Consider the following 13,331-nt stretch of genomic DNA (forward strand, 5'->3'; position numbering starts at 1 on the left):
AAATAGGATGAAGCTTTCATTTTGATTCAGCCTATATAAAATTGAAAAGCAGATTACATAATATACCAAGTTGATTATATACATTATGGGAATTGTAGATCGGAATTATTGGTGCGTGTGTGCTCTGGAGAATCGCCTCAGTGTTGTGCTCTGAGGTAGTCAGTGGGTAGCATACCCTATACAGTTCTGTATGAGGGCTGATAAAGCTATCTGATAAATAGCGCGTTTGGCCAAACGCTGGGCTATTTCTGCCTCGCGCGTTTCAGATGCGTGTTGGCTAGGTCATTATTAATTTCTCGAGCGAGGACAAAGACCCAGCCGATTGAAATTTAGGAGAGATTAGCTTGACCAGTTTATAAGTATCTCTTTGTCTGTCTCTCGCGTTTCGATGCGAGGAGACCACGGTGCATTTTGTTGTTTACCGCGAGTTCCGGTTAAAACATCGTCAAATATCGCCGAAAAGGTTTTGAACATAATACGTTATAAGTAAAACCTTTCCCTTGCCAAGGGAATCCTATGTGAGCATTTCTCAGGCATCAAGTAGCATTAGCTTGCTCGAGATGCTAAGCTAACAAAAGGGAAAACAGCCATTTTGTTTGTGCCACATGGTAATTCATCCGACTTGCGGAACGAAAGTCCTGCCCTGGGTACTTCCGTTGATTTCAACGTGTGCCAGCAGACTCCCCTATGAGAGTCACCAGTACTTTTTTCAAATAATTAGTCAGGTGACACTCAAGTCGTTACTCATGATATCCAGACGGATATCGATGTCTTATTCAATTGAACTAATAAGTGAAATTGCCAGATTTACGTTCTCAAGTGGATCTTTTTTTTAAAAATATCCAAATTGATGAGTTTTCTAAATGAGACATTGTAATCTTTTTTCCACATTAACCTAGATGAATAAACCTCTAAGGTTAATTCAAGTTTAAATCCCAAATAGCCTATACAGGTTTGATTTATCATTAAAATTGATCAATCAGTAAAATTTGGTTTTTGCAAAACCCATTCAGTAATCCAGTACTGACAGAAGTCCCGCCCCAGCGGGAATCCCATGTGGCTTCGGCCCAAGGAAGAAGTGTACCATAGTGGGAAGTGTTCCCAACATTTAATCTACTGTTTACACTTATGATATCCAATCAATGGAGATGGTAGGGATTATCATCTCATTCAATTTAATAAGTTAAATTGTTGAACAAACCTTAATGTTCTTCCAATCAAATGAGACACTTTTAAAACTTCTCATATTAACCTGGATGAAGCAACCTCTAAGGTTAATTCAAGTTTAATACCCAGATAGGGTATTAATCCTACCCAGGTAGGATTAATCATTGGCATTGATTAATTCATTCAATTTGCTTTTGCAAATTCATTCACATCCAACTTCCACATTACTGGTACAGTACTGATGGTTCGTCAACATCTATAAATAGATTAAACTTGTCTTTGCAGCTTCCAATGAATTCCAAACCCAAACATTGAAAAAAAAATAGGAACATTCTTCCTCTAAATTTTTCTAATAATGTGCAAGCTACCAAAGGAGGTGGTCACCACTCCTCCACTAATTAGTGAACCTCCACCCATAAAAGGATTGATCTCTGACCTCAGCAGCGATACCAACCCTAATTATGCCATTAGTGAAAAATCAGCCGAAATTGCGAACGCTGTCCAAAATCAACCATCAAACACAGGCTTTGTGACAGTTCTCTCCACTTTAGCACTTATGTATCGCCATCAAAGGTTGGCATCGATCCAATACCACAGTGCACAGCTGAAGCACGTGCAAGACATGGCTAACATGAGGGCACAGGTGGAGAGAACTGAGCAACTATTGACAAAAGCAGGAAATGGAAACATTCTGCTAGTCGAGGAACTGCGTTTGAAATCGGAACAATTAAAAGTAATTGCAAATACTTATGACGATGAACGAGCACAAGCTCTTCAACAAAATCATAGGCTACAGGAACAACTCGATTTAGCTAAAACTAAATACGATGATGTCCACGCCAAACTAGATAAATCTGAAGAGTTATCTACAAACAGGAGCGCTCAACTTGACAACATGCATGCTGTTTTGTTGAATGTTACTCAAAATAACACGGTGCTCCTCAAAGCGCTGCAGACCAAAGATGATCAGTTAATGAACACAGTGACAAAAGTTGGATGATAAATCAGCAGAACTTATTGAAGTTGCTGACCAATTGAATGATGAGAGAACTCAGGTGATGAGGATGGAAATATTGATTTCTAAGCAAGCAGAGGAAATCTCATCACTGAATCTCTCGCTCCGTACTCGAGACCTCTATCTGCAAACCATGACAGATAAGTTTGAGACCGAAAGGAGCAGGTGTGACACTCACGTGTCCAAAATTGGTACTCTAAGCGCTCAAGTGGACTCTGCAATGCAGCAGAAGACCACCCTTAGGTACCATCTGGAGGAAATCCAGAATAGTCACGCTCTACAGCATGACTACCCATCCAAGCAACCGGAGTCCGGTACTCAAAGGAGTGAAGACGATAGGTTTCAGACATTGCATCCATCATGTGTCCCTCAGTCTTCTCGAACGCTACGGGTTCTGACAGGGTTTACCTGTTGAAGCGAACGTCGAATAGACACGTGACGAGGTTCATTCGCCTACAACAGCAACACGTGCTAAATGACTACGCTAAACTTGCCACAGCTTTGAAATTAGAATTCAGTGGTTCTGCGACTCGCAAACACGATAGCTCACTGGCTAACACGGTCAAACAAGCTCGAAACGAACACCCACAAGCTTTCTATCATAGGCTTCGTTCAGCTTACTTTGGCCTACTCACAGAAACAGGAATGGAAGAGCTGTTACCATTCAAACAAATGTTTCTGTCAAACATGTATCCCACCTTCATTACCTACTTGGGCCCTGCAGCCCACGTTGGCTTGCCTATCTTACAACTCAGAGAGCTTGCAAGCACAGCTTTTGAGGCATCAAAAGCTCGCAACGCTAAGAGCCCTGACCACTCGGTTTTGAAGTTTGACCAGGAGCACTCACTCCAGTTAGAGGGTGCATTATCAGGTATTGGAGCGTCGAGAGCTGACGCACAACAACAGTTTCTACCACGAAACCATGATTCCAATAACCGCCGCGGTCGAAATAACTGTAAAGTACGTCGCCTTCAAAACGACTACCGCTACAATCGACCTGTTCGCTACGTTCCTGTACCCAACCCACACAAAGTGTCAGAACACCAGGGTAACAAAGGGTTGAAGGACGATCAAAACGTAGACCAATGTTCTCCAGAAGTCCCACTACGGGAAGAACTAAAGCGAGAACAATTTGAGAAAAGGGTAAAAGATAAGTCACAAGGACTAGACGGGGAATTACCGGACACCAGGTCCGCAGACATTAACACCCATAGCAAGGACGTTAAAGTTCAAATTTCTCCCGCTCTCATTCAAGACCCTATCCAGGGCCCGCTTGATCAAGAAACAAGCCCCCGGGCTCGGTCTATAGACTCCGATACAAAAGTTGCGAAGGTAAAGGTCAAACGCTTAGTTAAAGCCAAGCCCACTCAAAATCGGAAAAGTCAATCTGCTTCCATCTTGAACAGACATGGCACATCACGTCGTTGCGAACGACCACTCCACTTTGTGGGGAATATGTCCACTAACCACGAATCTAAACGGCCATACCTGGAAACAGTCCTGGAGGACTGCTTTGCTTGTCATGCGCTAATTGATTCGGGTGCGACAATATCACTCATCTCTCAAACATTGTTTGATGATCTCAAAAGGGCTTTGAAGCCAACTAAACGTTGGTTAAAAGTGGAACGATGCGACACTACACTTCGAGGGGTCACTCAGACTACCTCGCCTCTCACATTGAGAGTCATGCTGAAACTACACTTCCAGGACGTATCGCTCGTTCATCCTGTGTATGTTACCAGCCTCGAAACTGTAACCCTGCTACTTGGAGCAGACTTGATGGATCGGTTACTCCCATTGATGGATTGGAAAACCAACCAGGTATGGTCACAGGCCACAGTGCCTTCTCCACTGACCACACTGTCTTCCCCTAACGCTAGCTGCAACGCAGTCCTTCATGAGGGGTATCTGTCAAAAGCACCCCTTGGGAAAAAGACGTGTAGAAACCTCTTGGTGCAGAATCCGATCCAAGGAGATATTACGATATCTCGACACATTCCATCAGCCAATCTGATTGACCATTCTTTTCATGATTTCGAGCCAGCTGTCTCTGTGAATGAGCAACTTCCCTCCTTCTTGCAGTCATGCAATACGGTAGTTGAGATGAACTTCTCTGGCCCTTCGGACACTTCCGCAAGCACTGCGGCCGTCTCAGCAAGAAAAACATTGATGTGCAGAGTACACTCTGCTTCCGATGATACACCTTCTGCTTTGTTGGGGACTGTCACCCCTTACAATGACACTAATGGCGTCAGTCCAGCAACTGACCCGATGACTCCCACTGGTGAAACACTTTGCGATATCACAGACCGATATCCTCGTCTCAGTTTGCAGGTACTGAAGAGGTTGCCACACGCGGAAGCGGTGGTGACTGACAGACCTCGACAGCCACTGAGGGTGTTGAAGCACAAACACCAGGAGATTTGGTTGAAAGGTTACAGCCATTCTCATAATAACGCGGCCACTGACAACTCGTACATAGGGTCCGACCTTCTCGTTTGCGCCTCGGACACCAACACCACCCGCTGGTGGGGGGGTCCCGAGACACAAAGGGGGGGAATAGTAGCCCAGACCCATGATGAGCCTCATCGAGGCCGGTGGGGGGGTCGAGACTACGGACAACACCGTACGAGGCCGCCAGAGCATAAATCAAATCTAGTTGTAAACTCCCCTATGAGAACAGTGAGGAGCAGACAGGCCCCTAGACGGGGATTATCTTAGAACACATCTAAGATAGTACTGAGGTGTACCACACTGGTCGTAAAGGAAGTCCAGTGGACTTGTCCACCTCCAAAACAAATGGCAACAATAATCATTCCTTGCCATGTGTAGGTTCAACTACAATACAACTAGTAATATGCTCCAATCATGTGTTCCGGTAGATAATATTTCAGAATAAATCGGTAGGACAACTGGACCCCTTGAATACCAGTACCAATACCACAGTCAGTCCAGCAACACTCAGTAAGAGGATTAGTAACCTCACAAGTTAAATTGCTATTGATAATAGCGACATAGGAGTCACTCAGAGTGCAACACGGGGAAGGGAATCTCCATTGCACTCCTCCAATGGTTAACACATGCCACTAATAAATAGAACCCTCCGTTCAGGAGAAAAGTTATTAGAAGTCATGAACCATGATCACACCACGTACGACTGGTCTAATACTTAGAGTACTTCCGTCGTGTGGTTAGTTCCTCCGTGGATAACATAGCTATGAAATAGACTTCATACCTACCGCCACTACAATAGTGGAAGACACCGTGACTTGTAGAAAACTACTACAGACTCCCTTGACACCAATTCTGACTGACCTCCAGGCATTGACCTGAAAATTACCTGACTACGTCAGACTCATTCTGAACAAGTTGTAATCTGCCAGGATACTTGGTTATCTTCCCTTGACATGCGCGATTGTGTAAGCATAAACGCACATGCACAACGGAACATCCAATTAGGATTTATGCTAGGATCACTTAAGGGTCCAAACAAAATACCAGCCTTAGTAAAGTTGAACATTTACTTCTAGGCCTTTGACTCTACAGCACTCACCAGTTTTCTAACCAGAAGTCCATAGGTCATCCTGTAGACTGCCCAAAACTAGTGCCTCACAGCTGTAGACTTATCATATAGTTGTCAACTTAGGATAGTACCCTAAGCGCCACCCCGCAAATTAGGAAAGCCCTAGATATGACATTAGACAATGCCATGATAGGGTCATTTTGCCAAGACCATGGACGTAGATAGAATACAGTCCAATTAGATGATTAAGGTGGCATAACTATTTTGTTTTGTTTATGCTTTCATTAATTTTGTTTCATTTTCTTTGGCACATAGAAAGTGATAGAGCCATAAACAACTCCCCCATACAACCATCAGTTAGTGCCACAACGCCGCTCATTTGGGAGGAAATGTAATGATATATTTCATGAGTGTGTGTGCGTTGTTAACCTCTGCCTAAGTTACTGCCCAGATATTCCAGTCTGGACGACCAGACGACGGGTCCGGAACGGCGATCCCAACCCGGACATCCGCTGCCGAGTCATGGAACGGACATCTTCATTTGCAGAGACCCTACCCGGGTCGACCACCAGAGGGGGGACTGCAATAGCAACCACCAACTGGACATCTGCTGCACAGCCTTGGAGCGGACTTCTTCATTTGCAGACACCCTACCCGGGTCGACCGCCAGATGGGGACCACAACGATGATCCACAACCAGGACAACCCACGTTCATTTTTATGTTGGTTTACAACATGCAGGTTAATCGCAAGATTGAACCCAACATGGGGGGACTGTCATGACGTTGGCCTGTGGGTAAGGTTTATGACCCCCCCATAAATACCTTCTCCCTTCCCCTCTCTCTCTGACCCTACTGAAGGACTGGAATAGCCTGTGTTAAATATAGAGAGTCTGGGAACATCAAACAAATGGGGAAAGGAACCATCTTTTGTTAATAAAACCAGTTGGAAATATGCTTGATAACGTAATGAGTATGTATGTCAGTTCATTGTTATCTGAGACATTATGATTGATGGCAGGACGGCATAAAATGTACCGGAGAAAGTATACACCCTCTAGTTATCAGAGTCACATGGAATTGTTATGCAATTGAAACGTTTGATATTGAAATTGTTTGTTAGGAGATTAAATGTAATTTTAGCTTCCAAATGAGAGAATTGGGTTTTCATAAGGAAAGTGCCCTGCCGATCAGTGGCCCAACCCTTTGTAGAGACATGGGGTTATAAACGATGGGGCGCCTCCTTCCCCCCCCCTCTCCACTATATAAGTCTTTGACGAAAATACATTTCTGTGTTCCAGTACGAGAGGTCTGCAGCCTCGACGTTATAAGGACAGACATGTTAACTAAACCATATCAAGGACAGAACTAAGCCAACCTCGGCGTGAGCTTTGATGGCGAATGGTATGAACTTTGAGCTTATTCACTACAGAAGTGATACTTCCTAGCCGTTGAGTTAGCAGCGGCCGCTGTCGACGTGGGCTAGGAAAGGACGGACGACGGATCCAGTCTAACAGACGGACGAAGATACCACCACGTATCCAATTTACCACCATTGACATTCTTCCACTACACAACAGGAAGATCTGTTGGCCAACCACGGCCAGCATCTACGACCAATCTACCGAAGCGCAGCTCAGAGTAAATATTTATTGCATTTTCCTTTTCCAAATGGGCGGTAATTTAGAATGCATAAGATAATGTATTTACGATAGCATAGCTGCTGTTTCTGTGTTCCTAAATCTTCCCGCTCTTTCATTCAAGCCCAACCCCCTTTTTCCTTTGTGTAACCAGCCATGATACAGGCTCAGTCCACCAGGACGTTTTCTGTATGACATCATATGAATTCTGTGTATTTGTAATTCTGTGTGATTAGTTAGGTATTTAGTAAATAAATAATTAAACCCAATTTTGTATTGCTGATTCAACTTGTTAGCCAGGGTTCGTGAAGATAACCAAGAATTTATAACTTTCATGATGAGATTGAAAATAAGATAAGATTGACTGCTATCGATGTAAAATATTACTAAGTATTTTAAGAGTTTATTCAGAAGATAACAGCTCTATAAACGTTCTTCTGTGGTGCCCCGACTTTCTAGTTAATTACATTTACATGATTAGCTTAATCAGGTAATATTAATTACAGAGAAATAATTTTATAAGTTAGCATGTCATATCACTTAATCCGGCATAGCCAAAGACACGACACCAGCCACCCGGACAGCTGATGAAACTGAGGAGTATTTCTGTCTGTAGTAAAGCCCTTTTGTGGGGAAAAGCTCATTCTGATTGGCTGGGCCTAGCTCCCCAGCCAAGGTGGGCCTGGGAGGGCAGACCCTGCCCAGTCATGGAAAATTCATAGATTAGGGCCTAATTCATTTATTTCAATTAACTGATTTCCTTATACGAACTGTAACTCAGTAAATGTCATTTATAACTAGAGAAGCAGCCGAGATGGGGCTGTGTCCTTGATCACATGACCTAGGCATCTCAAACCAGTGTTGTATTGTTCACAGGATAGGAACACACATTGCACACCATTTGGTTTCCACATCAAGCAAAGCACTTACACGATTTTATATAAATATTTGAATCTTTAAAATATCAATAGCTCTTCAACCACTGGAAACCAAAACTTCCTTACATCCGCTCTCCACTGACTCCACTGCTCACCTACAAATCTCTCCATGTCCTGGCTTTCTTACCTCTGACATGCTGCACACCTAAATCCCCTGTCACGTACTCTTAGATGAAAATGTGCTATCTAGAACCAATAAGGGTTCTTTGGCTGTCCCCGTAGGAGAACCCTTTAAAGGTTATTTTACTGCGGAGCCCCTAGTCCCACTGTACATGCCTTAGATACCTCCTTTGTCCCACCTCCCACACATGCGGTGACCTCACCCAGTATAACCAGCATGACCAGAGATGCAACCTCTCTTATCATCACTCAGTGCCTGGGCTTACCTCCACTGTACCTGCACCCCACCATACCCCTGTCTGCACATTATGCCCTGAATCTATTCTACCACGCCTAGAAATCTGCTCCTTTTATTCTCTGTCCCCAACGCACCAGACGACCAGTTTTGCTAGCCTTTAGCCGTACCCTCATCCTACTCCTCCTCTGTTCCTCGGGTGATGTGGAGGCTAACCCAGGCCCTGCGTGTCCCCAGGCACTCTCATTTGTTGACTTCTGTAATGGAAAAAGCCTTGGTTTTATGCATGTTAACATCAGAAGCCTCCTCCCTAAGTTTGTTTTACTCACTGCTTTAGCACACTCCGCCAACCCAGATGTCCTTGCCGTGTCTGAATCCTGGCTTAAGAAGGCAACCAAAAATTTGGAGATTTCCATACCCAACTACAACATTTTCCGTCAAGATAGAACTGCCAAAGGGGGAGGAGTTGCAATCTACTGCAGAGATAGCTTGCAAAGTTCTGTCATACTTTCCAGGTCTATGCCCAAACAGTTCGAGCTTCTAATTTTAAAAATTAATCTCTCCAGAAATAAGTCTCTCACTGTTGCCGCCTGTTATAGACCCCCTCAGCTCCCAGCTGTGCCTTGGACACCATATGTAAATTGATTGCCCCCCATCTATCTTCAGAGTTAGTTCTGTTAGGTGACCTAAACTGGGATATGCTTAACACCCCAGCAGTCCTACAATCTAAGCTAGATGCCCTCAATCTCACACAAATTATCAAGGAAACCACCAGGTACAACCCTAAATCCATAAACATGGGCACCCTCATAGATATTATCCTGACCAACTTGCCCTCCAAATACACCTCTGCTGTTTTCATTCAGAATCTCAGCGGTCACTGCCTCATTGCCTGCATCTGCTATGGGTCCGCGGTCAAACGACCACCCCTCATCACTGCCAAACGCTCCCTAAAACACTTCTGCGAGCAGGCCTTTCTAATCGACCTGGCCCAGGTATCCTGGAAGGATATTGACCTCATCTCATCAGTCGAGGATGCCTGGTCGTTCTTTAAAAGTAATTTCCTCACCATCTTAAATAAGCATGCCCCTTTCAAAAAATGTAGAACTAAGAACAGATATAGCCCTTGGTTCACTCCAGACCTGACTGCCCTTGACCAGCAAAAAAAAGTCCTGTGGCGGACTGCAATAGCATCGAATAGTCCCCGTGATATACAACTGTTCAGGGAAGTCAGGAACCAATACACATAGTCAGTCAGGAAAGCAAGGTCTAGCTTTTTCAAACAGAAATTTGCATCCTGTAGCTCTAACTCCAAAAAGTTTTGGGACACTGTAAAGTCCATGGAGAACAAGAGCACCTCCTCCCAGCTGCCCACTGCACTGAGGCTAGGCGACACGGTCACCACCAATAAATCCATGATAATCGAAAATTTCAATAAGCATTTCTCTACGGCTGGCCATGCTTTCCTCCTGGCTACCCCAACCCCGGCCAACAGCTCCGCACCCCTTGCAGCTACTTGCCCGAGACTCCCCAGCTTCTCCTTCACCCAAATCCAGATCGCAGATGTTCTGAAAGAGCTGCAAAACCTGGACCCGTACAAATCAGCTGGGCTAGACAATCTAGACCCTCTCTTTCTAAAATTATCCGCCACCATTGTTGCAACCCCTATTACCAGTCTGTTCAACCTCTCTTTCATTTCGTCCGAGATCCCTAAAGATTGGAAAGCTGCCGCGGTCTTCCCCCTCTTCAAAGGGCGTGACACTCTAGACCCAAACTGTTACAGACCTATATCCATCCTGCCCTGCCTTTCAAAAGTCTTTGAAAGCCAAGTTAATAAACAGATCACTGACCATTTCGAATCCCACCGTACCTTTGCTGTGCAATCCGGTTTCCGAGCTGGTCACGGGTGCACCTCAGCCACGCTCAAGGTACTAAACGATATCATAACCGCCATCGATAAAAGACAGTACTGTGCAGCCGTCTTCATCGACCTGGCCAAGGCTTTCGACTCTGTCAATCACCGTATTCTTATCGGCAGACTCACTAGCCTTTGTTTCTCAAATGAATGCCTCGCCTGTTTCACCAACTACTTCGCAGATAGAGTTTAGTGTGTAAAATCGGAGGGCCTGTTGTCCGGACCTCTGGCAGTCTCTACGGGGGCACCACAGGGTTCAATTCTCGGGCCGACTCTTTTCTCAGTATATATCAACGATGTCGCTCTTGATTCCTTGATCCACCTCTACGCAGATGACACCATTCTGTATACATCTGGCCCTTCTTTGGACACTGCGTTAACTAACCTCCAAAAAAGCTTCAATGCCATACAACACTCCTTCCGTGGCCTCCAACAGCTCTTAAACGCTAGCAAAACCAAATGCATGCTTTTCAACCGTTCGCACCTGCCCGCCCGACTCGCATCACTACTCTGGACGGTTCTGACCTAGAATACGTGGACAACTACAAATACCTAGGTGTCTGGCAAGACTGTAAACTCTCCTTCCAGACTCATATCAAACATCTCCAATCCAAAATCAAATCTAGAATCGGCTTTCTATTTCGCAAACAAAGCCTCCTTCACTCACGCCGCCAAACTCACCCTAGTAAAACTGACTATCCTACCGATCCTCGACTTCGGCGATGTCATCTACACAATAGCTTCCAATAGTCTACTCAGCAAATTGGTTGCAGTCTATCACAGTGCCATCCGTTTTGTTACCAAAGTGCCTTATACCACTCACCACTGCGACCTGTATGCTCTAGTCGGCTGGCCCTCGCTACATATTCGTAGCCAGACCCACTGGCTCCAGGTCATCTACAAGTCTATGCTAGGTAAAGCTCCGCCTTATCTCAGCTCACTGGTCATGATAACAACACCCACCCGTAGCACGCGCTCCAGCAGGTATATCTCACTGGTCATCCCCAAAGCCAACACTTCCTTTGGCCGCCTTTCCTTCCAGTTCTCTGCTGCCAGTGACTGGAACGAATTGTAAAAATCGCTGAAGCTGGAGACTTACATTTCCCTCACTAACTTTAAACATCAGCTATCTGAGTAGCTAACCGATCGCTGCAGCTGTACATAGTCCATCTGTAAATTGGCCACCCAATCTACCTACCTCATCCCCATATGGTTTTTATTTACTTTGCTGCTCTTTTGCACACCAGTATCACTACTTACACACCATCATCTGCTCATCATCATCTGCTCATCTATCATTCCAGTGTTAATCTGCTAAATTGTAGACTTTCTTTTTTTCTATTGTGTTGACTGTATGCTTGTTTATTCCATGTAACTCTGTGTTGTTGTTTCTGTTGACCTGCTTTGCTTTATCTTGGCCAGGCCGCAGTTGTAAATGACAACTTGTTCTCAACTAGCTAACCTGGTGAAATAAATGTGAAATTAAAAATTAAAAAATGGAGGGTTCTACATGGAACCCAAAATAGTTATACCTGGAATCAAAAAGTGTTCTCCTATGGGGACAGCCGAAGAATCCTTTTGGAACCCTTTTTCCCAAAGAGTGTACTCATCTGACTCCGTTTTCCTTATCACCTGCGACACCAGACTCCTGGCCAGTGCTGATCTTATCTTCAGTGCCTTCAGCTCAACTGCACCTCTGAAACTCCTGGAACATCCATCATCCTGTTTGCATATTTAAAACCAGACTCACAAAGCATCTCTTCAGACAACACTTATGTTACCCTCAACTCTTCCCCCAGTCTACCATTTATTTTTTTTAAAAATACATATTACTCCAGTGCTAGCCTCTGGCTTCCTGTTAAGGCCAGTGCTTATTTCAAGGTTTTACTGGTAACCTATAAAGCATTGCATTGACTTTCTCCTTTCTCTTATCTCTCTGATTTGGTCCTCCCATGCGTACACGTACACTACACGTTGACAAGACTCAGGCCTCCTTATTGTCTCTATAATTTTGAAGGAAACTGCTGGAGGCTTTCTCCTATAGAGTGCCACTTTTAGGGAAGGGTCTGCCAATCCATGTGAGAGAAGCAGACTCGGTCTCAACCTTTAAGTCTTTACTGAAGACTCATCTCTTCAGTAGGTCCTATGATTGAGTGTAGTCTGGCCCAGGGGTGCGAAGGTGAATGGCAAGTTACTGGCGAGAGGAACCACCCTTGCTATCTCTGCCTGGCCGGCTCCCCACGCTGTCCTGGAATTCTCTGCCTCTGACCCTATTACGGATTCACCGGCTTGTACGGGCTCTCCCATGCTGTCCCTACGAGGGCGCATCATGTCATGCCAGGCTTTGTTTACTACACTCAACTCCCTTGGGTGGGTTGAGTCACTGACGTAATCTTCCTGTCCGGTTTTACTCCCCCCTAAGGCTAGTGTGGTGGAGGAGATCTTCCTGGGCTATACTCGGCCTTGTCTCATGGTAGTAATTTTGGACGAGGCCACAGTGTCGCCCAACCTTCGGGATCTTAGGCATGCTCCTGCTGATCCTCCTCTATCTCTCTGTTTCTACTTATGTCTCCCCAGAGGACCTGAGCCCTAGGACCATGCCTCAGGACTCCCTGGCCTGACGACTCCTGGCTGCCCCTAGTACACCTGGTTGTGATGTTGATCCAGCTCTGCTGTTCTGCTTGCGGCTATGGAACCCTGACCTGCTACCTCCAGGACCTGCTGTTTCAATCCTCTCTCTATTTCTCTCTCTCTCAGACTTGCTGTCTCAACCTCTGAA

The sequence above is a fragment of the Salmo trutta genome, chromosome 1 (assembly GCF_901001165.1).
Source record: "Salmo trutta chromosome 1, fSalTru1.1, whole genome shotgun sequence".
Classification (NCBI taxonomy): Eukaryota; Metazoa; Chordata; class Actinopteri; order Salmoniformes; family Salmonidae; genus Salmo; species Salmo trutta.